Source organism: Mastomys coucha, unplaced genomic scaffold, assembly GCF_008632895.1.
Source record: "Mastomys coucha isolate ucsf_1 unplaced genomic scaffold, UCSF_Mcou_1 pScaffold18, whole genome shotgun sequence".
Lineage (NCBI taxonomy): Eukaryota > Metazoa > Chordata > Mammalia > Rodentia > Muridae > Mastomys > Mastomys coucha.
In genome coordinates this window covers 34,649,894-34,672,407 of record NW_022196900.1, presented here as the reverse complement: position 1 = coordinate 34,672,407, position 22,514 = coordinate 34,649,894, and the positions used below count along the sequence as shown (strand labels likewise).

General features: G+C 40.8%; 1 pseudogene; it reads right to left on the bottom strand.

Annotated features, from left to right (window-relative positions):
• The window catches only part of LOC116095267, a 47,302-nt pseudogene extending 42,829 nt beyond the window's left edge, over positions 1–4,473 (bottom strand).
• Positions 4,474–22,514: the final 18,041 nt, after the last annotated feature.

Sequence of the window (22,514 nt, the reverse complement as noted above, 5' to 3'; positions counted from 1 at the left end):
TGTATGTTTGTGACAGTGTCTGGCTGTGTACAACATAAGGGTCTTGAAATCTTGCTTCTCCTATTTCAACCTCTCTATTAGTAGTATTGTTTATTACATGTTTTTACACTATACTATGGTTTTCAGAATAGCTTATATATTTCAAAAGTATTTATATACCCAAAAGAAACATAGACGATTAACTAGGGAGGTGGCTTGTAAGAGAACAACAAACTGAGACTGAATGCTTTGCTTGACGTTTATAACTCTTGTATCAAGTTTGAAGAAGAGGACTTGATACATTATTCTTTCTCTGAGATGAATGCTTTTCCAAATTATCACAGCTAATGAACCAAATTCTTACCCTCACCTAATGTGCCACACTCCAAGCAGAACCATTGTTCATTGAATGAGTTGGCAAATGACTTTATAGATAGACCATTTTAATACCTACACCATTTCTTAAATGAATGTAACCTGTTCTCTGTGGGCTGAGAATGAAGTCACTCACTCAAGTCAAATAGCTTTGACCATAGCAGGAAGTCTGTATCCAAAAATCGAGCCTACAATTCATTTCTTGGTGCAGCAGAACTATCAACTCTCAGCTTAGCTATGATGGAGGTAAAATCCTTTGGTGATGTGAGGGTCATTGAAGTACAGTCTTATTACAATGAAACCCAATGTCTAAAAGTTGTTCTTATTTTGTGCTTGTACCACAGTAAGAGCCAAGATTTTAAACTCTACTAAATACAAAGCAAACAAAAAGACTTTATATATTCATGTTCATTTAAGAAAATAGTAGTAATGATGTATTATTTTTAAGTATACAGTTAATATGTTTGGAGTTACTTAAAATTTATATTGAGAAAAATGTATTCTCCCTATTGCTGTAGAGGAGCATCTACATAAGACTTTTAAATTGACTGTTGTTTTATATATATCAAACAACTTTTATAACACTTATTTTTATTGTTATAATATTTTATAAATTTTAAGGAATATGACAAAAAAGATATTGTAGGTATTGAAGAGGGATCTCTGGGAGGAGCAGTGGTACAAAAGTGAAACAAGAATGTGATTCAATTCTATTTAATTAAAACATGTTTTTAAATGTTAACAAATTCAGAAAAATTGAAAAAAAAACCGACAACAACAAAAAAAAAACAGGACACAAATTTGGGAGGGAGAGTTTAGGTGTAAATCTTGGAGGGGTAGTTGGAAGAGGTCAAATATGTTCAAAATACTTTTTATGAGTGTGTTATACATTTAAAACTAACAACAACAGTAAAATATGATCAAAATAACAACAACAAAAAAGAAGAGAGAGAGCCTATGAAAATGCTTTTTCAGTTAAATAAAAACTATACAAAGTTCCTTTGAGCCTTATGTTGATCTCATTGAGGAGACTCAAATATGCTATTGAAAAACAAGTACAAGGGGAACAAATCTAAGAATTATTGTTTAAAACAATTGTATTTTGATAATGTCAATGAAAATAATGCCAAGGATTTATCAAGACTCAGACAGAGAAACAGAAAATGTTATAGACTTTCTAAAGTTATGTACAAATGTAGCATAGAGTAGAATTAGCTTGTGCTGTTTAAAGACAGATGTCAGCTAAGTGTTTCAATTTCGGCCAATCTGGCCGTGTTAAAAAAAAATTCTGCTGGACACATCTTGGCCAGGCAGGCCGAATGGACTCCACAGCCAGCTCATATTTCCTGTGTGCCAAGACAGGAACCTGCAGGGTTTGGGTGACCATTTTAAATGATTCTGCTGTTTACTTATATTCAGATGGCAGACAGTTTATTGGGTGGACTAAGTAAGAATTGGGGTCTTACGGTCAAAATGGGTGGCTTTGGATCTCCAGTTTGCACATCCTTTCCCAAAATGGGTATAAGGAAGACTGAGGCTTCACTGACTTCATATATAAACTAGCACATGAAAGATAGAGATTCGCTGAGAATGGAAGCGGACCTAAGTTAGAGAAGAGGAATGTTGCAGACAGGTTGTGATTGTGAAAGGGTATCATGAAAATTAACATTTAGAGAGATGGCTCAGCGGTTAAGAGCACTGACTGCTCTACCAGAATTCAATTCCCATCAATCACACGGTGGAGCACAGCCATCTGTAATGGGATCTGATGACCTCTTCTGGTGTGTGAGAAGACAGCTACAGTGTAGTATACTCACATAAAATAAATAAATAAATCTTAAAAAAAAAAAAAAAGAAAGCAATAGTTTAGAGTAAAGTCCTTGAGGGTGGAGTCTAGTAAACAGAAATTTGGAATGCATGGGACACAAGAAGCTTGGAGACAGAAATAAAAAAGAAAAGTGAAAGAGAGAGAAAAGGAAAAAAAGGTAAATAAAAAATTATTCAAATCCTATTAAAACATGACAGTGATACTGAATTGTGTCTCTAGATAATACAGAGAAAAACCTGCCTAGGAGGAAAATCGGGAACAGCTATGGCTACTGCTGATGAAATGCTGCTCCAAAAGTTGGAACAACAAGTTGTCTGTTGCTGAGACTGTAGGCGATTAAACAAGCAATGTAAGTTGCCCTTACAACAAGTGCATGCACAGAATTAGAGGGTTTCAATCCCCAAACAGTAACATTTGCACCAGCTTCAGATTGTAATCAAGCTATTCTTTCATTAGGAGTTGCTACTCAAGGAAGAACTGCATCTCTGTGAATCCAGGCTAAAAGGAAAAAAAAAGAATCCGGGGCTGCAGAGATTGATGGACAGATTGGAATTTCAGGACTGTGGAGAGATTAGAATTTTTCAGGTTCAGAAGCTAAATACTTTATCTTGGGCTAGTTTTGGCCTTCTGGAACAGCTATTCTTCATAATAAAAGTTGGAAGCTATTAACATAGCATAACGCTCACTTCTGCTAATCTAAGAGCTAACAATGTCGCCAGATAATGTCTTGCACCTTCAGAATAGGGATTACCATCTTGCAATACCTTCCTATTTGGTATGCCCACCAATGTATTTTAAGCTTGCCTTAATTTATGTCTTTGTTTTGTAAAACTATAAAAAAATTAATGAAATTGTTTCTACATGGGAATATGCAATTTGGAGTAACCTAAGTTTTTGTTCCAGGTCATGGTCACTCAAAATGTCTCTAGAATAAACTACCTTTTATTCCCTTTAAGATGAGAGCTGTGATTTTTATATTGAAAGTGTCAAAGATTTTTTTTAACACACTGTGGCCACATCAGTTCTCTTTTTAAATTCATTTTTTATGTGCTAAAATTATTTTTTGGCACCTCCAATTAAAATCTACATGAAGAATCAAATTTAAGTATTATGAAAAACTGTTAGATGTAATGCTTTTATTAAGGCTGGAGCATGTATAAATTAATAAATATATATACTTGCTAAAGATCTCTGTGCTAATTTTCCTTTCCAAAGGATTATAGAAAATATAATTCCAACAATTATGTCCAAAATCTTGGTTTATTAAAATAGATTTTATGGAGCCAGCTGGCTGGGCCAGAGGCATCATTGTGAGGAGAAATGGGTGACAGAGAGATGGGAATGATAGAGGAGCAGAATGGTGTATACACTGTCAAGAGCTGGAACTGGTTATGTGACTGTGGTGAGGGGTGAGAGAGAGAGTGGATCATGTCCCTGCTCAGTAGGATCAATGGGATGTTGTCTAATAGCCTGGACTTTATCCAGATGCAGACTCAGCCCCAGAACAAACAAGCTTCCTGGCAATGGGATCACCCTAGATCTGGGCAATGATGATGGCCTGAGATGAGGAATGATCCACTTTGTAGATTGAGCATCCTTAAAGGACCACTTTGTCCCATGATGTTGCTGAGGGCCATGTGTGGGTCAATGGCCCTTATCTGGCCAGGGTCAACTTGGTGGACCATGCTGCCTCTAGGAACTACACTGATGTGATTGACCTCACTGCCACCTGAGACAGTAGTAGTGACCACATCTGGGCTTCTACCAAGGGCCTTGTTTTGTGTTCCAAGTCCGGTTACAAGTAAAGTCTGAGTTAATGTCTTTAATCCATGCTACCACCAAAGACCAAGCAGAGATCCTTGGCCTGCACTGCAGCCTGAAGCCATGTTGATGTTTCTGGGCCATGCTGCTGCTGGTTCATATAAATCTGAGGGGCTTGTACTGCCTCCAAGGTCCATGGAGATATCTGAGCATGTGCTGCTGCTGAAAACATGTCTGGGACCATGATTCTACATTTGATATATGTTGATTTCCATGTCTCGGGCTAACACAGAAGAACACACAGATATCCATGGTCTGTGGCTACAACTTGAAGCCATGTTGATGTTGCGGGCTGTACTGCTTCTGGGGACAATAATGATCTGAGTGGCCTCTGCTGCCACCTGTGGCCTTGGTATGTCCCATTCTGTGCTACTGTAGAGGGCCATGTCTGGGTACATGGTCTTAATGCAGTCATGTTTGTGTTGATGACTGTGGCCTGTACTACCACCAAGAGCCATACTGATGTCCATGGCCTGGGCTTCAGCCTGAAACCATGTTGATGTCTATGAGCAGTGCTGACACTAGGAGCCATATCAATGCAGGTGGCCTTCACTGCCAACTGGTCCATGCTAATGTCTGGGACTGTGCTACTCATCCCTGATGAATGCCCCATGGGTCAGGGCAAAAACAATCAAAATGATCCTTTGATCTAAAAATTTTAAATATGTTTTTAAGGACAAGATAAAATCATACAATTCTGGTCAAGTTATTCCCTTGACCTTTATCACAGAATATAGTCTCCATTGCTTGAGGGTATAAATTAACTTTAAGAGATGACTACTATTACTGCAGAGTGTTTTCCTATAAACCAAGTTCCTTCCCTTGAGATATTAAACTCTATATTTCAAAGATGGGATGGGTATTGGATGTGGTATGGGGTATTGGATGTGGTATGGGGTGTACTAGGAGAGGAATAAAATCTAGAGTTTAAAATAAATAAGTAAAAAGAAAAACATTTGGATATGAGTTGATGGTCCCATCTCCCAACCGGAGTCCTTGCCTAATGTCTAGATATGGCCTCTACAAGTCCTCCTACCCCTTTGTTGGGCATTTCAGCTAATCTCATCCCTGTTGGGTCCTAGGAGCCTCTTACTATTCCTGGCATCTGGAGCTTTCTGGTGGCTACCCCCATTTCCCCATCCCACATTTCTACACCACTCTGTTCAATTTCCTGACCCTCTGTATATCATACCCCATCTCCTCCCATGCCTGATCCTGTGCCTCTTTTTCCCCTCCCCCTCCTCTCTTCCTTCCAAGTCCTTCCTACCCTCTTTTGTTCTTCCTGTGAGTATTTTGTTCCTCCTTCTAAGAAGGACTGAAGCATCCATACTTTGGTCTTCCCTCTTCTTGAGCTTCATTTATCAGTGAGTATATACCATGTGTGTTCTTTTGTGACTGGGTTATCTCACTCAGGATAATATTTTCTAGTTCTATCCATTTGCCTCTAAAACTCAGGATGTCCTCATTCTTAATAACTGAGTAGCATTTGATTGTGTAAATGAGCCACATTTTCTGTATTTATTCCTCTGTTGAGGGACATTTGGGTTGTTTCCAGCTTTTTGCTATTATAAATAATATTGCTATGAACATAGTGGAGCATGTATCCTTGTTATATGTTGGAGCATCTTTTGGGTATATGCCCAGGAGTGGCATAACAGGGTCCTCAGGTAATACTATGTCCAATTTTCTGAGGAACCATCAAACTGATTTCTAGAGTGGTTGTACCAGCTTGTAATCCCTCCAACAATGTAGAAGTGTTCCTCTTTCTCCACATCCTCACCAGCATCTGCTGGTGTGTTTTTGATCTTCACCATTCTGAGTGGTTTGAGGTGGAATCTCAGAGTTGTTTTGATTTGCATTTCCCTGATGACTGAGGATGTTGAATATTTCTTTAGATGCTTCTCAGCCATTTGGTATTCCTCAATTGAGAATTCTTTGTTTACCTCTGTACCCCATTTTAAATAAGGTTATTTGGTTCTCTGGAGTCTAACTTCTTGAGTTCTTTGTATATATTGGATATTAGCCCTCTATCAGATGTGGGATTGGTAAAGATCTTTTCCCAATCTTTTGGTTACCATTTTGTACTATTGACAGTGTCCTTTGCCTTACAGAAGCTTTTTATTTATTTTTTAAAGATTTATTTATTTATTTATTTATTCATTTATTTATTTATTTATTTCATGTATGTGAATACACTGTTGATGTCTGCAGACACACCAGAAGAGGGCATCAGATCCCCATTACAGATGGTTGAAAGCCACCATGGGGTTGCTGGGAATTGAACTCAGGACCTCTGGATGAGCAGTCAGTGCTCTTAACCACTGAGCCATCTCTCTAGCCCCTTTTTTCTTTTTTTTTTAATTTTTTTTTTTGATAATTTGATTTTTTCTTTATCTCTGAAAAGATAAAAATGAAGAAGATAGAACATGTATAGGATTCTGGAAAGGAAAGAAATGATTAAACAAATCAATAACTGAAAATGTTCCTTGTAGAAGTTAAAATAACTATCTAATATGGGGGATCTCACAAACATATTCAATATTAAGTTACCCCTATTTTGGCATTCCTGGAATAATTTTTGTATTTATTTATTTGTTTGTTTATTTATTATTTAATCTTTTTTTTTCAGTCTAGTCATTATCCCTCTTGTCTGCCCTCTGACTGTTCCTCATCCCTTACCTCCTCCGGACCCCCACTATCTCCAAGAGGATGTTCCCCCAACCTCCACCCCACCAGACCTCCCCACTCTCTGGGGCCTCAAGTCTCTCAAGGGTTAGGTGCATCTTCTCTCACTGGAGCCAGACCTGGTAATCCTCTGCTGTGTATATGTTGGAGGCCTTATATATGTATTCTGTCTAGTTGGTGGCTTAGTATCTGAGAGATCTCAGCGAACCAGGTTAGTTGAGACTGCTGGTATTCTTATGGAGTATCCCTCTTCCCCAGCTTCTTCCAGCTTTTCCCTAATTCAACTACAGGGGTCCCTGGCTTTTGTCCATTGTTTGGGTATAAGTATCTGAATCTGACTCTTTCAGGTGCTTGTTGGGCCTCTCTGAGGGCAGCCATGCTACACTCCTATCTATAAGCACACCATAGCATCAATGATAGCATCAATAATAGTGTCAGGCCTCAGAGCCTGCCCTTGAGATGAGCCTGTCACTGGACCTCCTTTCCCTCAGAATCTTCTTCATTTTTGTCCCTGCAGTTCTTTTAGACAGGGACAATTCTGGGTTAGTGTTTTGACTGTGTGATGGCAACCCCATCCCTCTTCTTGATGCCCTGTCTTTCTACAGAAGATAGACTCTACAAGTTCCCTCTCCTCAGTGTAGGACATTTCATCTATGATCCTTGGCTTTAAGTCCTAAGAATTTCTCATCTCCCAGGTCTCGGGTACATTCTACAGGATTGGACACTTCTTACTTCGCAAGGGTGCATGTCCCTCCCTCTCCCCTCCAAAAAAAAAAACCCAATCATGTTCCCCTTTTCCCCTCCCTGTCCACTCTCTACCCAGGTCTCTTCCTCCCTCTGCCCTCCCCATGATTGCTTTCTTCTTCCTCCCAAGTGGGTTTGAAACATCCTCACTTGGAACTTTCCTTCAGCTTGTTAACCTTATTGAGTTCTGTGGATTATATTTTTTGTCTAATATCCACTTATTAGTGAATCTATACCATGCATGTCCTTTTGGGTCTAAGTTACCTCACTCAGAATAATATTTTCTAGTTCCATCCATTTGCCTGCAAAACTCAGGATGTCCTTGTTCTTAATAGCTGAGTAGTATTGCATTGTGTAAATGAGCCACATTTTCTGTATCCATTCTTCCATTGTGAGACATCTGGGTTGTTTCCAGATTCTGCTATCACAAATAAGGCTACTATCAACACAGTAGAACATATGCCCCTGTGGCATGGTGGAACATCTTTTGGGTATATTCCCAAGAGTGGTTTAGCTGGATCTTCATGTAGATCTACTTGTTGAAGTTGTTTATAAGCTGTAGAAGTTCTTTTGTAGAACTTTTGCAGTTGCTTATATATATTATCATATCATATGCAAATAGTGATACCTTGACTTCTTCACCAATTCGTATTCCCTTGATCTCCTTTTGCTCTAGCTAGAACTTCGAGTACTATATTGAATAGATGTGGGGAGAATGGGCATCCTTGTATTGTCCCTGGTTTTAGTGGGATTGCTTCAAGTATCTCTCCATTTAATTTAATATTGGTTGTTGGTTTGCTGCATATTACTTTTATTATGTTTAGGTATGGGCCTTGAATTTCTGATCTCTCCAATACTTTTAACATGAAAGGGTGTTGTATTTTTGTCAAAGGCCATTTCAACATCTAATAAGATGATCATGTGATTTCTTTTCTTTGAATTTGTTTATATGGTGGATTATGTTAATAGATTTTCATATATTGAACCAACCCTGCATCCCTGGAATGAAGCCTGCTTGATCATAGTGAATGATGGTTTTGATGTATTCCTGGATTTGGTGTGTGAAAATTTTATTGAGTATTTTGCATTGATATTCATAAGTGAAATTGGTCTGAAGTTCTCTTTTTGTTTTGTTGTGTCCTTGTTGACTGTGAAAGGCAATCTGTGTTCTGGTTCAACGAGGCTTATTCTAGATACCCAGTAGAAAATTCTACAAGGGACAGAATTGTGAGCTAAGCTCCCAGACATTAGGGTCCTGACACCATGAGCCCTGAACTCAATAATCCCGTGGCTATCAGTCAAGTAAGGCAATGGCCCAAGCTCCTGGTATTCTGGCTGGACTCCACCCCCACAGTCACCTGACTATAGCCAGATATGCCCCACCCCACAGTTACCTGACAATAGCAAGGTAGCCCAGCCCACTATAAAAGGAGTTGCTTGTCCCCTCCTCTCTCTCTTGCTCTCTTTCTTGCTCTCTCTCTCTTGCTCTCTTACCTCTTACACTCTTGTTCCCTTGTTCTCCCTCTCTCCCCTTCCCTTCCCCCTCTCTCTCCATGTGACCATGGCCACCCCCCTTCTCTATTCCTCTCTCTCTCTCTCTCTCTCTCTCTCTCTCTCCCTACAATAAAGCTCTAAAATCATGGATTTTCTCTTCTCATCAGGATCTGCCATGCAGGAGCAATAGAGCAGGTTTCCCTCTAATGAGCCCATAAGTCTAACCTCCTGCCAGGACATGTCCCTGTGCTCCAGCCATGGCTGCCTGAGCTAGCCAGACTCTCGTCTCCAGGATAACCTGCCAGAGCTAAACTTCTCCCTTTGCTGCCCCCTCCCCAGCCAGAGTCCCCAAGGGTCTGTTCTCAGCTCTTCCGCGATGTACAGCAATGTCAGGGATGTCCAAGAGTTGGAGCCCTGCTCCTTCAGTAGCAGGGACCTGAAACTGTACTTCACCCTCCCTCCCCCAGCAGGGTGCAGCCTCACATGGCCCATCTCATGGTGGTTCCATGGGGGTCCTGCAGTCTCCTGTATCTAGTGTCCAACAGGTCCTTGTGTGGTTTAGAATGAATTAAGTAATGCTCCTTCTGTTTCTATTTTATAGAATAGTTTAGGAGTGTTCATATTAGCTCTTCTTTGAAGATCTGGTAGAATTCTGCATTAAGGCCATCTGGCCCTGGGCTTTTTCTGTTGTTGTTTGGGATGTTTTTACTGACTTCTTCTATTTCCTTTGGGGATATGGGTCTGTTTAGATAGTTTACACACTCTCGATTTAACTTTGGTACATTATATCTATCTAGAAAATGATCCATTACATCTAGATTTCTCCAGTTTTATTAAGTATAGGCTTTTGTTGTAGGGTCTGATTATTTTTTGAATTTCTTCCATTTCTGTTGTTTTGTCTCCCTTTTAATTTCTGATTTTGTTAATTTTTGATACTGTCTCTGGGGCCTTTAGTTAGTTTGTCTAGGGGTTTATCTATCATATTGATTTCCTCAAAGAACCAGCTTTTGGTTTTGTTGATTCTTTGTATCTTTCTCTTTGTTTCTATTTGGTTGATTTTAGCCAAAGTTTGATTATTTCCTACTGTCTACTCCTCTTGGGTGTGTTTGCTTCTCTTTGTTGTAGAGCTATTAGGTGTGTTGTTAAATTGCTAGTATAGGATCTTTCCAATTTCTTTACTAGGGCATTTAGTGCTGTGAATTTTCCTGTTAGCACTGCTTTCATTGTGTCTCATATATTTGGGTATGCTGTTCATCATTTTCATTGAATTCTAAAAAGTCTTTAATTTCTTTATTTCTTCCTTTACCAAGTTATCATTGAGAGTTGTTCAGTTTCCATGGGTATGTGGATTTTCTGTTGATTTTGTTGTTATTGAAGACCAACCTTAGGCCATGGTGATCTGATAGGATGCATCTATTTATATCAATCTTCTTGGATTAGTTGAAGCTTGTTTTGTAACCAATTATATGGTCAGTTTTGGAGAAGGTACCATGAGGTGTTGAGAAGAAGGTACATTATTTTGTTATAGGGTGAAATGTTCTGTAGATATCTGTTATATCTATTTTGTTCATAACCTCTATTAGTCTCACTGTTGTTTCTGCTTAGTTCTGTTTCAATTAGTGAGAGTGGGGTATTGAAGTCTCCCATTATTACTGTGTGATAACCTTCATTCTTAGCCATAAGTATTTCCAAGAAAAAACCCTATGGTATCCTAATTCCTTCTGAAACACCAGAGTTGAAATGGTCCACAGGAAGGATTCAGTGCCCTCAGTTTGTAGGTAAGAGAACTGAAAGGGAAAACAAAACAAAACAAAACAAACAAAAACGTTAGCATAGCTTGTGGTACAAGAAGATGAATGAAACCATGAGTCTGACTACTGTCTCATTCCCTAGCTTATCAGTAATGTGGGAAGTTAATGAAAATGCTCAGTTTAAAATTGAAAATGAAGTTCTTTCCCAGAAGATGGTAAAATTTTAAAGATAAATGTTAATTATTTTCAAGGCACTTGCCCTAGCTTTTGTCAAACCAGAAGACCCACACTGGCCTGACCACTCTTAAGACTACACTGGGCTAGAAAGTGGGCATGGCTGCAGAGGCAGCATACACAGAGGAAGGACACTAAATGGGCACACAGCACCCCCTCAACAGAAGCAGACTTCAATCTGTCCCCTCTACATCTTTTGGCAGGGTCTAGATAGATGGCTTGGAGATTAAGATCACTGACTGCTCACAAGGAGGTCCAGGGTTTGATTCCTACCACTCACAGAGTAGGTCACAATGACCTGTAACTTCAGTTCAGAGCTAGCTGATGTCCTCTTTTGAACCAAAGGTACATATGAGATACATATACATTTATGCAGACAAAATATCATACACATTGTCTTAAGGTTTTTATTGCCATGATAAAATATTATTTTAGTCAGTGTTCTATTGCAGTGAAGAGACACCATGAAATCATTTAGTTGGAGTTTGCTTACAATTTCAGAGGTTTGGTCCATTTTTAGCTTGATGCAAATCATGGTAGCATGCAGACAGACACGTTACTGGGAAGGTAGCTGAGAGTTATACCTCTGGATCTGTAGGCAGCAGGAAGGGAGAAAGACACTGGGCCTGACTTTACCTTTTGAAACTTCAAAACTCTGCCCCAGTTAAATACTTACTCCAACAAGGCCACACCTCCTAATCCCTCCAAACTATTGCCACTCCTTGATGACTAAGCAGTCAAACCTATGAACCTCTGGGGTCCATTCTTATTAAAACCACTACAAACACCATAACCAAAATTAAATTGGAAGGAAAGGTGTGATTTTACTTATAGTTCTACATCATAGTTTTTCACTGAGGGAAGTCAGGGCAGGAACTCAAACAACAGGAACCTGGATACAGAGACCATGAAGGAGTGCTGCTTACTGTCTTGCTCCTTTTTGTTGTTCATCCTGTTTTCTCATAGCACCCAGCATCTCCTGCCCAAGGGTGGTACTGCAGATAGTGAGCTGGGCTGGCCCACATCAATCCTTACACAAGAAAATGCTCTCCAAGCTTAGGTAGATTTACTCAATTGACATCCCCTCTTCCCAAATGATTTGAGCTTGGGTTAAGTTGAGGCCATAAAATTGGCCAGCACATACATCAAATAAGTTTATTAGTGGAAAATTTAAAATGTAAGCAGCAGGCATTGGGATTTTCCCATTTAAAGACATCAGCCTGGAAATGTGTCTTTACGCTCAAGAGTCAGAGAATGCCAATACTACCTATTGGCTGGACAACATTTCTTTTTTTCTGCAGAAGTGGACTCAGGAGATCCAGGAGCTTGGCTTAATGGACTTGCTGGTTCTCATCTGCCTTCATTAATACAGGATAGTATTGAAAGCCTTGCACTTATCTTTAGGGTTACCATGGATGATCCCTTTGCTTGACCTTTGGAAAATAAGCTTCTTTTTAGAGGTGGCAACAATTATTGGTTGAGCAGGTAGAAAGGTTCGATCTCACAGTTCCACAGAATTTATTTTGCTTTATCTCATTGCTGCTGGATTGCTGGAAGGACTCATCTTTTCTGGCCTCATTACTATTATCTTGGGAGTCTTCACTCTCTTCTATACCTACTATCCTTAGCTTTGGTCTTCTCATTGTGTCCTGGATTTCCTGGATGTTCTGGGTTAGGAACTGTTTGCTTTTTGCATTTTCTTTGACTATTGTATCAATGTTTTCTATGGTGTCTTCTGCCCCTGAGATTCTTTCTTCTATCTCTTTTATTCTGTTGGTGATGCTTGCATCTATGACTCCTGATCTCTTTCCTAGGTTTTCTCTCTCCAGGATTGTCTCTCTTTCTGATTTCTTTATTGTTTCTATTTCATTTTTAGATTCTGGATGGTGTTGTTCATTTCCTTCACCTGTTTGATTGTGTTTTCCTGTTGTTCTTTAAGGTATTTTTGTGTTTCCCCTTTAAGGGCTTCTAGCTGTTTACCTGTGTTCTCCTGTATTTCTCTGAGTGTATTATTTATGTCTTTCTTAAAGTCCTGTATCATTATCATGAGAAGTGATTTTATATCTTGTGGAGAGCCGTTCTGAGAGCGAGCGGTCTCATAAACAAGCCCTCATTTGGCTTAGCTTGCTGCCATTGGTTGCTTCCGCATTTGGTGACCTATCCGCTTTTGCCACGTGGCCCATTGGGATTGGCTAAGCTTGGGAATACTTAACGGCCGAGGGTGGGCCGGAAGGCGAGGCTTAGATGGCAGGAAGGCAGGGCTTAAGTAACGGCTCCCCAGAGCCAGAAGGCAGGAGAAGAAGGCAGGAGAAGCAGGAGGGAGAAGCAGGAGGGAGAAGGCTGTTACAACGTTCCTGAATAAACTGCTAAAAGGAAGAGCTCTGGTTGCGTCTTTCTTGCTGGTTGAGGCAGACATAACAGGTGGAGGGCTGAACAGGGGAAAAACCTCTTGAGACTCAGAACCTTTTGCAGTCAGAGCAGCTGGCTTGGTAAGTTCCCAGGTAAGTTGGGACAATAAGGACCTCGGAAGTAGAGGCAATAAGAACCTCAGAAGTTGGTGCAATAAGAACCTCGGAAGTAGAGGCTATAAGGAGTAGTGAACTGAAAGTAAAAGAAAAGTAACAAAAAAGGGGTAAGAAAAGTAACCACGGGTGCTTTGCAATTGCACTCAATTTTTCTGGCTCTCCAAGAGCTGTTATTGTCAAAAAAACAAACAAACAAAAAAAAGGGTAACAAAAGTAACCATGAGCACTTCGGAATCGCACCCAATTTTTCTGGCTCTCCATGAGCTGTTATTGTCAAAAAATTTAGAAATCAAGAAAAGTACACTGGAGAGATTCCTTAGTGAGTGTGACATTGCTGCCCCTTGGTTCACGGTGTCTGGGAACCTCACCCTTTCATGCTGGGATAAATTAGGGAAGGATCTAGATTTCTCCTGGGACCAGGGTATTTTGAAAGCAGGGGAAAGACCTGTGTGGAAACTCGTTAGGAGCTGTTTGGAAGATCAGTGCTGTTGTAAGGCCATGGAAGAGGGGAAAGCCGCATTAGAGCAGCTGAAGGAAGAGCGATCTGTGAAGTCAGAGAAGGGAGCTTCAGACACCGAGTGGTCTGATACAGATGAGAAATTACAGGTTTTGATTGAGAAGATTGAGAGAAGCTCTATTAAAGAGAAGCGCAGGAAGGAGGGCCCAGAGACTGACACAGGCCCCCCAGGCTGCGTGCCGTCAGCACCTCCCCCCTATAATCCAATCAACAGTGGGGGTTCAGGCCGCTCCTTTTGCCCAGAGGTTTAGCGAGCAGTGAGGTCAGAACTCCAGCTCGCCTGCCCAGTTTTTCAAGATGCTCAAGGAAACAGATATGAGGAACCACTCGATTTTAAAGTAATTAAATCCTTGGCTGAATCTGTTCATACTTATGGCATTACTGCCTCTTTTACTTTAGCTCAGGTGGAGGCTCTTAATAGACACTGCATGATGCCAAGTGACTAGAGTGGTTTGCTCGAGCTTGTCTGAGCCCAGGGCAGTATTTGGATTGGAAGGCATTTTTGATTGAGTATGCTAGTGAGCAAGCTGCTGCAAATCATGCTGCAGGAAATCCTGCCTGGGATCGAGATATGCTACTAGGACAGGGTAGATTTGCTAATCAACAGACAGGATATCCAATCCAGGTGTTTGAGCAAGTTAAACAGATTGCCATAAAAGCTTGGAGATCTTTACCAAATAAAGGGGAGGTGAGTGGTAATCTTACTAAGATCTTGCAGGGACCCATGGTGCCCTTTTCAGACTTTGTAGCTAGATTGGTAGAGGCTGCAGGCAGAATCTTTGGTGATCCTGATAGTGCTATGCCTCTGATTAAGCAGCTGGTTTACGAGAGTGCACGGCTGCTATCACTCCCTACAAAAACAGAGGGTTGGAAGCCTGGATGAAAGTTTGTAGAGAGTTGGGGGGTCCATTGACCAATGCGGGCCTAGCAGTGGCTGTTGTGCAGCTTACTCAGAATAAAAGAGGAAATTCAGGAGCTTGCTTTCAATGTGGCAAGTTAGGACACCTAAAAAGGCAATGCCCAGAAAGAGGAAGTGTGGTGAACGCAGAAACTAGCCAACGCCCAAAACAGCCTGGACTTTGCCCTACATGTAAAAAGGGGAACCACCTGGCAAATGAGTATAAGTCAGTAAAGGATATTAATGGACAACCTTTAACTCAAGGCTATGATGGAGCTCGTTCAAAAAACGGGCAGAGGGGCCCACGTCCCCAGGGCCCGAAAATATATGGGGCAGTAGAGAATCAGGATATAGAGCAAGCACAGGAGAGGTGGCCGACCCGCCGTCATCTGAGGGACCGCGGAGAGCCACTGCAGGCTCAGCAAGATTGGACCTCCGCTCCACCACCAGACTCATACTGACTCCCTGGATGGGGGTCTAGTTAATTGAGACAGACTTTAAAGGACCCCTAGAGCCAGAGACAGTAGATTTGCTCCTTGGCAGGTCATCCTCTGCCCTGAGAGGATTGATAGTCTATCTGGGTGTGATTGATCCAGATTATACAGGAGTGATTAGGATTATGGTGGCATCCCCTAGAGGGATTGCAGCCATTTCTCCAGGAGATAGAATTGCCCAACTAGTCATCCTTCCTAGTCTGCATGCCAAGTTTGTGGCGAAGTCACAAGAGAGAGGGGAGAGAGGGTTTGGTTCAACAGGAACAGATTTGACATTCTTGTCTCTGGATTTAGATCAAAGGCCAGTTCTTGAATTAAAGGTAGAAGGAAAAGCTATCCTAGGCTTACTTGATATGGGAGCAGATAGAAGCATTATTGCAAAAAAGGATTGGTGTGGGAAGCCATCGTAAGCACATCGCCATTACAAGATGGCGATGACATCTGGCTTGCCGTTGGCATAAAAACGCCTTGTGCGCATGTGCCTGTAAATCCCAACGATCTGTGGCGGAGTGCCTTTGGCCACGTCAAATGGCCTGATCGTCTCACAGCCTATTATGAGTCGCCACGTCTGAGGCGGGCATAGAGCTCTATATAAGGGAAGGGTTTTGAGATAGTCGGGGTCCTCCTCAACTGAAGCATGTGATCTCGCTCTCAAGATACATTAAAGCTTGTACTGCAGAAGGATCCTGTGTGTGCCACGTTGTTCCTGCTGGCGGGAGATAGCGCGGGACAGATTGGACAACCGGTTGGCCAGTACAGGCTTCCTCTCAGACCTTACAAGGCCTTGGTTATGCTAAGGCTCTGGACATGAGTGCAAGACAGCTGAAGTGGCAAGATAAAGAGGTACATTCTGGAGTTATGCAACCCTATGTGTTAGAGTTACCAATTTCCTTATGGGGAAGAGATATGTTGAAAGGTATGGGGTTTAAGTTGAGTAATGAATATTCTGACACCGCCCAAAGAATGATACAAGATATGGGGTACTTTCCCAGCCGTGGGTTAGGGAAGTACCTCCACGGGTGTAAGAGTCCTATTCCAACAAGGCAACAACAGCCTAGACAGGGGTTGTGTTTTTCCTAGGGGCCACTGAGGGAGGTATTCCTATTACTTGGAAAACAGAGAAGCCAGTGTTTTCACTGTTTTCTTTTCAGTGGCCACTCTCCTCTGAAAAGTTGATTGCTGCAAAAACCCTGGTGGCTGAGCAGTTGTCCCTGAGGCATATTAAACCTTCAGTCTTCCCTTGGACCCTTGGAATACTCCCATATTTGTTATTAAAAAGAAGTCAGGAAAATGGTGCCTATTGCATGATTTGAGAGCCATTAACCAACAAATGCAAATTATGGGCCCTGTCCAATGAGGGCTACCGCTGTTGTCATCTTTGCCAGCCTCCTGGCCCATAATTGTAATTGATATTAAGGATTGTTTTTTCTCCATTCTATTATGTCAACAAGATAGTGAAAGATTTGCCTTTACGGTTCCTTCTTGTAATCATGAGGAGCCAGATCAAAGGTATGAATGGGTAGTTTTACCTCAAGGAATGGCCAATAGTCCCACCATGTGTCAACTATTTGTGAGTGAGGCTCTTGCCCCATCAAGACAGCAATGTCCAGGTATGAGATACGTTCTTTACATGGATGACATCTTGCTAACTGCCAAATCTGAGGAGAACTTAAATAGGGCTTATATAGAGTTAGTAAAATTATTAAAGAAAGGAGGATTATTTGTAGCCCCCGAGAAAGTTCAGAAAGATGTTGTTAATTATTTGGGTGCTGAGGTTCAAAGTAGGCAGATTATTCCTCAAAAGGTAGAATTAAGAAAGGATAAATTGAGAACATTGAATAATTTTCAAAAGTTGTTAGGGGATATTAATTGGGTACGTTGTTATTTAAAATTACCCAATTATGAATTGAAGCCTTTGTATAATATTTTGATAGGGGATTCTGCCCTTGATTCTCCCAGATTGTTAACTGAAGATGCCATAAAAGCCTTACAAAAGGTTGAAAAGAGATTGCAGGGTGCCTTTTTGAAGAGATGGGATGAGAATCAGTCCATTTTGTTGTGTATTCTTCTTACCTATTATCAGCCCACAGGAATTTTGTGGCAGGATGGCCCATTATTATGGATATATCCAAAAGTGTCTCCGACAAAATCTATTGAGCATTATCCTACTACAGTTGCAAGTTTGGAACAGACTGGAGTACAGCAATGTTTACAGTTTTGGGGGGTATCCCCAGCTACTATTATTGTCCCATATTCTGTTCATCAGGTTAAAGTTTTGTGTGGTACCATTGATGATTGGGCCATCCTTCAGTGTGGGTTTACAGGATTAATAGATAATCATTACCCCAAGTATCCTTTATTATCCTTCTTTAGAGAGCATCCCGTGATCTTTCCAAAGATTATGTCAGCTGCCCCTATAACTGGGGCCCCAAATGTGTTTACTGATGGTTCTAAAATGGGCTGTGGGGCCTATTTGGTAGAGAAACAAGAGCCCATGTTATGTCAATTCCCGACGGGCTCTCCTCAAATGGTTGAATTAAAAATAGTAATTGAAGTTTTTAAAAATTGCCAATTTGCTTTTAATTTGATATCTGATTCGGCTTATGTTGTTAACGCTGTTAAAATTCTTGAAACCGCTGGCCCCATTAAAATTAATAGTACCGTTTGTGCATTATTTGAGAATTTGCAGAAATTAATTTGGCAGAGAAAGAATCCATTTTTTATTCAGGCTCATACCAGGCTCATACCAGGTTGCCAGAACCTTTAAGTAAAGGAAATGAAATTGTAAATCAATGGACTAGGATAGAGTGCATTTTCATGAGTTCTTCTATGGATGGCTAAACAATTCCATCAAAATTTTCATGTAAATGCTAAGACATTACAACAAAAATTTCATCTGTCTCGAGCTGATGCCCGACAGGTGTTCTTAGATTGTCCTCAATGTATAATCCATCATCATCCCCCTGGCATGAGTGTCAATCCACGGGGCTTGGCCCCCTTAAGATCTGGCAGATGGATGTGACACATGTTTCTGAATTTGGAACTTTAAAATATGTTCACGTATCTGTAGATATGTGTTCTGAGACCATTCATGCCACCCCTTTGAGTGGAGAAAAGGCATGCAATGTCATCTCACATTGCCTAGAGACATGGGATGCTTGGAGCAAACCCCAGCAGCTAAAATTAGATAATGGACCTGCCTATACAACTCAAACCTTTATGTCATTTTGTAAACAGATGGAAGTTCATGTTTCCCATGGATTGCCATATAATCCTCAAGGGCAGGGCATTGTGGAGCATGCACATCGCACTCTTAAAGAACTTTTACAAAAACAAAAAGGGGGAATTGGCCAAGGTTGTACCCTGAAAGAAAGAATTATTCTTGCTCTTTTTACCTTAAATGTTTTAAATTTGGATGTAGATTGCCTTTCTGCTGCGGATCATCATCAGTGCAGCAGAGGTTCCTTGAAGGGATTTGTGAAGTGGAAGAATGTGATCATGGGCATATGGCATGGTCCTGATCCAGTGTTGGCATGGGCGAGGGGATCTGTTTGTGTTTTTCCTCAGGATCGTTTGGAGCCTCTGTGGGTCCCCGAGCAATTGACGTGGAAGTGTGCCACGCAGAATGGAGAGATCTTGCCTGAGAGCCCTGTGCATCCTTCTTCTTCTGTTCCTGGTGGAGAGCCAAGCAGAGCCAAGATGGGGGATTCTGTCGGTGTTTCCAAGACCAATGCCGATATGCCATAATGCTCGAGTGTTTCCTCACTTTTTTAGTACCAATAGAAGTTTAGATAGTCCATTTTTGCCTTTAGATTGGTTGGTCTCCTATTGCTGGTCTGCATTGTGGGCCTGTGGTATATATGCAGGATCAGGTTCACTCAGAGAAGGAATGCAGCCATGATTGTGCAAGTGTTTATGGCCATTGAGGCAGGACAGTCTCCCCAGGCATGGCTGGCAGTCATGCAAAAATGATCATCACATTCAGGCTGCAAGGTGAAGCACTGCACTCCAGGTCAGCTTCTAGTGGCCCTGAGAAGAGCACGTCTAATTGCATGCGGGTTGGTACCCCAAACCCCGCCTCTGAGAAAAATGTATCAGATGGGTCTGGTACTCTTTGGGAGGATGACACCTAAGTGAGCATGTCCCTGTTTCCAGCATCAGAGATCAGACCTCTACTCTTGCCTGTTTCATTTAAAAACAAAAGAGGGAACTGTGGAGAGCCATTCCAAGAGCTAGTGGTCTCATAAATAAGCCCTCATTTGGCTAAGCTTGCTGCCATTGGTTGCTTCCGCATTTGGTGACCTATCCGCTTTTGCCACGTGGCCCATTGGGATTGGCTAAGCTGGGGAATACTTAACGGCCGAGGGTGGGCCGGAAGGCAGGGCTTAGATGGCAGGAAGGCAGGGCTTAAGTAACGGCTCCCCAGAGCCAGAAGGCAGGAGAAGAAGGCAGGAGAAGCAGGAGGGAGAAGCAGGAGGGAGAAGACTGTTACAACGTTCCTGAATAAAGTGCTAAAAGGAAGAGCTCTGGTTGCGTCTTTCTTGCTGGTTGAGGCAGACATAACAATATCTGAATCTTGCTTTTCCAGTGTGATGGTGCGTCCAGGACTTGCTATGGTGGGAGTATTGGGTTCTGATGATGCCAGGTAACCTTGGTTTGTGTTGCTTATATTCTTATATTTGCCTCCTGTCATCTGGTTATCTCTAGTGCTACCTGTTCTTACTAAATCTGACTGGAGCCTGTCCTTCCTGTGATCCTGGTTGTGTCAGAACTCATCAGAGTAAAGCTGTCTCTGTGATCCTATGATTCTGAGATCCTGTGATCCTGGACTTGTTAGAGCACCTGGGAGTGGAGCTTCCTCTGGGTGTTTTGGGACTGGCTGTAGAGTTTGTGCCCAAGGTCTGCTCAGGGCACCAGCCCAGACAGACTGGAAGCAACCCAAACTACTGAGTTGGCAGAATTCCTGTGTGCCTGGATTCCCACTGGTCCCAGTAACTCCCGGCTTGGAGACAGATGTTGTGTCCTCCTCACCTCTGATCCTGGGCATGTTAGAGTACCTGGGAGTGGAGCTTCCTCTGGGTGTTGTGGGACTGGCTGTGGAGATTGCGCCCAAGGTCTGCTCAGGGCACTGGCTGGCCCAGACAACTCATCCCAGAATTCTACCAGTCATTCAGAGAGTATCTACAGCCAGTCCTTCTAAAAGTGTTAACAAAAAACAATCAGAAACAGAAGTAGCACTTCCAATCACTCTCTTTGCTGGCAATTCTATTCTAAAGGCAAAACCAGTTGAAGATATAACAAAACAAACAAACAAAACAAAACAAAACAAAACAAAAACTATGGGCTACTATTCATCATGAACACAGACTCAAATGCTCAATAATATATTTGCAAAGAGAACAAAAATATACATCCAAAAGATTATCCACCATGACCAAGTTGGCTTATAAACCACATAAATGAACTTAAAGACAAAAAACACAAATCATCTAATTTAACACTGAAAAGGCCTGTGACAACACTCATCATGCTTTCATGATAAAACTTGAAACTGTTGTACTAAACAGAGCATACTTCAACATCATTAAATCCTCAAAAAAGAATATTTGTCAGTCAACATCATCTTAAGTTGAGAAGACCCTGAAGCAATCCCATTGAAGTTGGGAATGAGACAGGAATGTCCACTATTACCATTCCTTTTCAATATTGTGCTCAAAGTCATAGTTGGAACAATAAAGCAAGTAAAGAAAATTAAAGGGTTACAAACAGGGAAAGGAGAAATTAAACTATCCTATTTGCAGATGACATGATACTATATAATAGAAAACCTGAAAATTCTGCTGGAAAATTTACAGACACAATAAACAAATTCAGCAATGTGGTAAGATATAGAATAAACAAGCATAAACCAATAGATTTTTACATACCAAGAACAAAAATATAGAAAGCATTTGTAGATACTCCCATTTACAATAGCCTCAAAAAATATAAAATATTTAGGCATAAACTTAACTGAGGAAGTGAAAGACTTTTACAATGCAAACTTTAAGCTTCTAAAGAAAGAGATAGAAAGTGGGAAAACAAATCCCATGTTTTGGAAATGAAAAATTAATCCCATGACTAATAGGTTTAATATTGAGAAAATGGTCATGTTTACCAAAAGTGATTTACAGGTTAAATCAAATCCCAATAAAAAATCTCCATCTCATTTTCACAGAAATAGAAAAAAGTATCCAAAACTTCATATGGAATCATAAAAGACCCTAAGTAGCCCAGGAAATCCTGAACAAAACAAACAAATAACAACAACAACAACAAATAATGCTGGAGAAATTAACATTCTAGAGCTTAAGATCACTACTGAAATATATTATGAAAAACAATATGGCACAAGAACAGACATGTAGGCCAGTGAAACAAAGTTGAAGACTCAAACTGTGTAAATTCAAAGTTAACTGACATCTTTTGACAAACATACCAAAAACATAAACTTAAGAAAGTATCTCCAACAAATGATACCAGAAAAACTAGATGTCCATAGACAGGAAAATTAAATTGGACACATATCTACTACCTTGCAGAAAAGTAATTGAGAATGATTCAAAGACCTAAATGTTAAGTCTGAAATACCGAAACTACTAGAATATGTCCTCAGTGCCATGGTGGCCCTATTACATTCTGCTTCAATGTCATAGCAGTAGAATCACATTCATATAGCCTAACTAATATAGTTCTACAGAAATAAAATACTCAACAATAATGTATGTTACCATACGAGGTTAAGAAAGGAACTACAAATGTATAAAATGCAAAGTTCTATTATGCCCATACCTCACTCAACCTTTGGATATGAATCTGCTGAGTCAGTGTTGGCACAAAGCTGCTTCCTGACCAAATGCCTCATTCTTGTCTACAAATCTATCTACAGAACTCTCCAGGACCATGACTTCTATCATATTGAGCCTTATCAAGTCATATTACTTTCCCAAGAAACAAACAAATCCTGTTTTGTCAAATTTTCTTGGGGAAATATGAACAAAATGTATACTCATTCCAGAGAGAACTGATGACAGCATAATGATGCAACAGAAAATCAACTTGGAAAATCCATGAGTTTATGTGAATATTCAGGAGTATAAATAATGCAAAAACAGCCATATTACTAATAA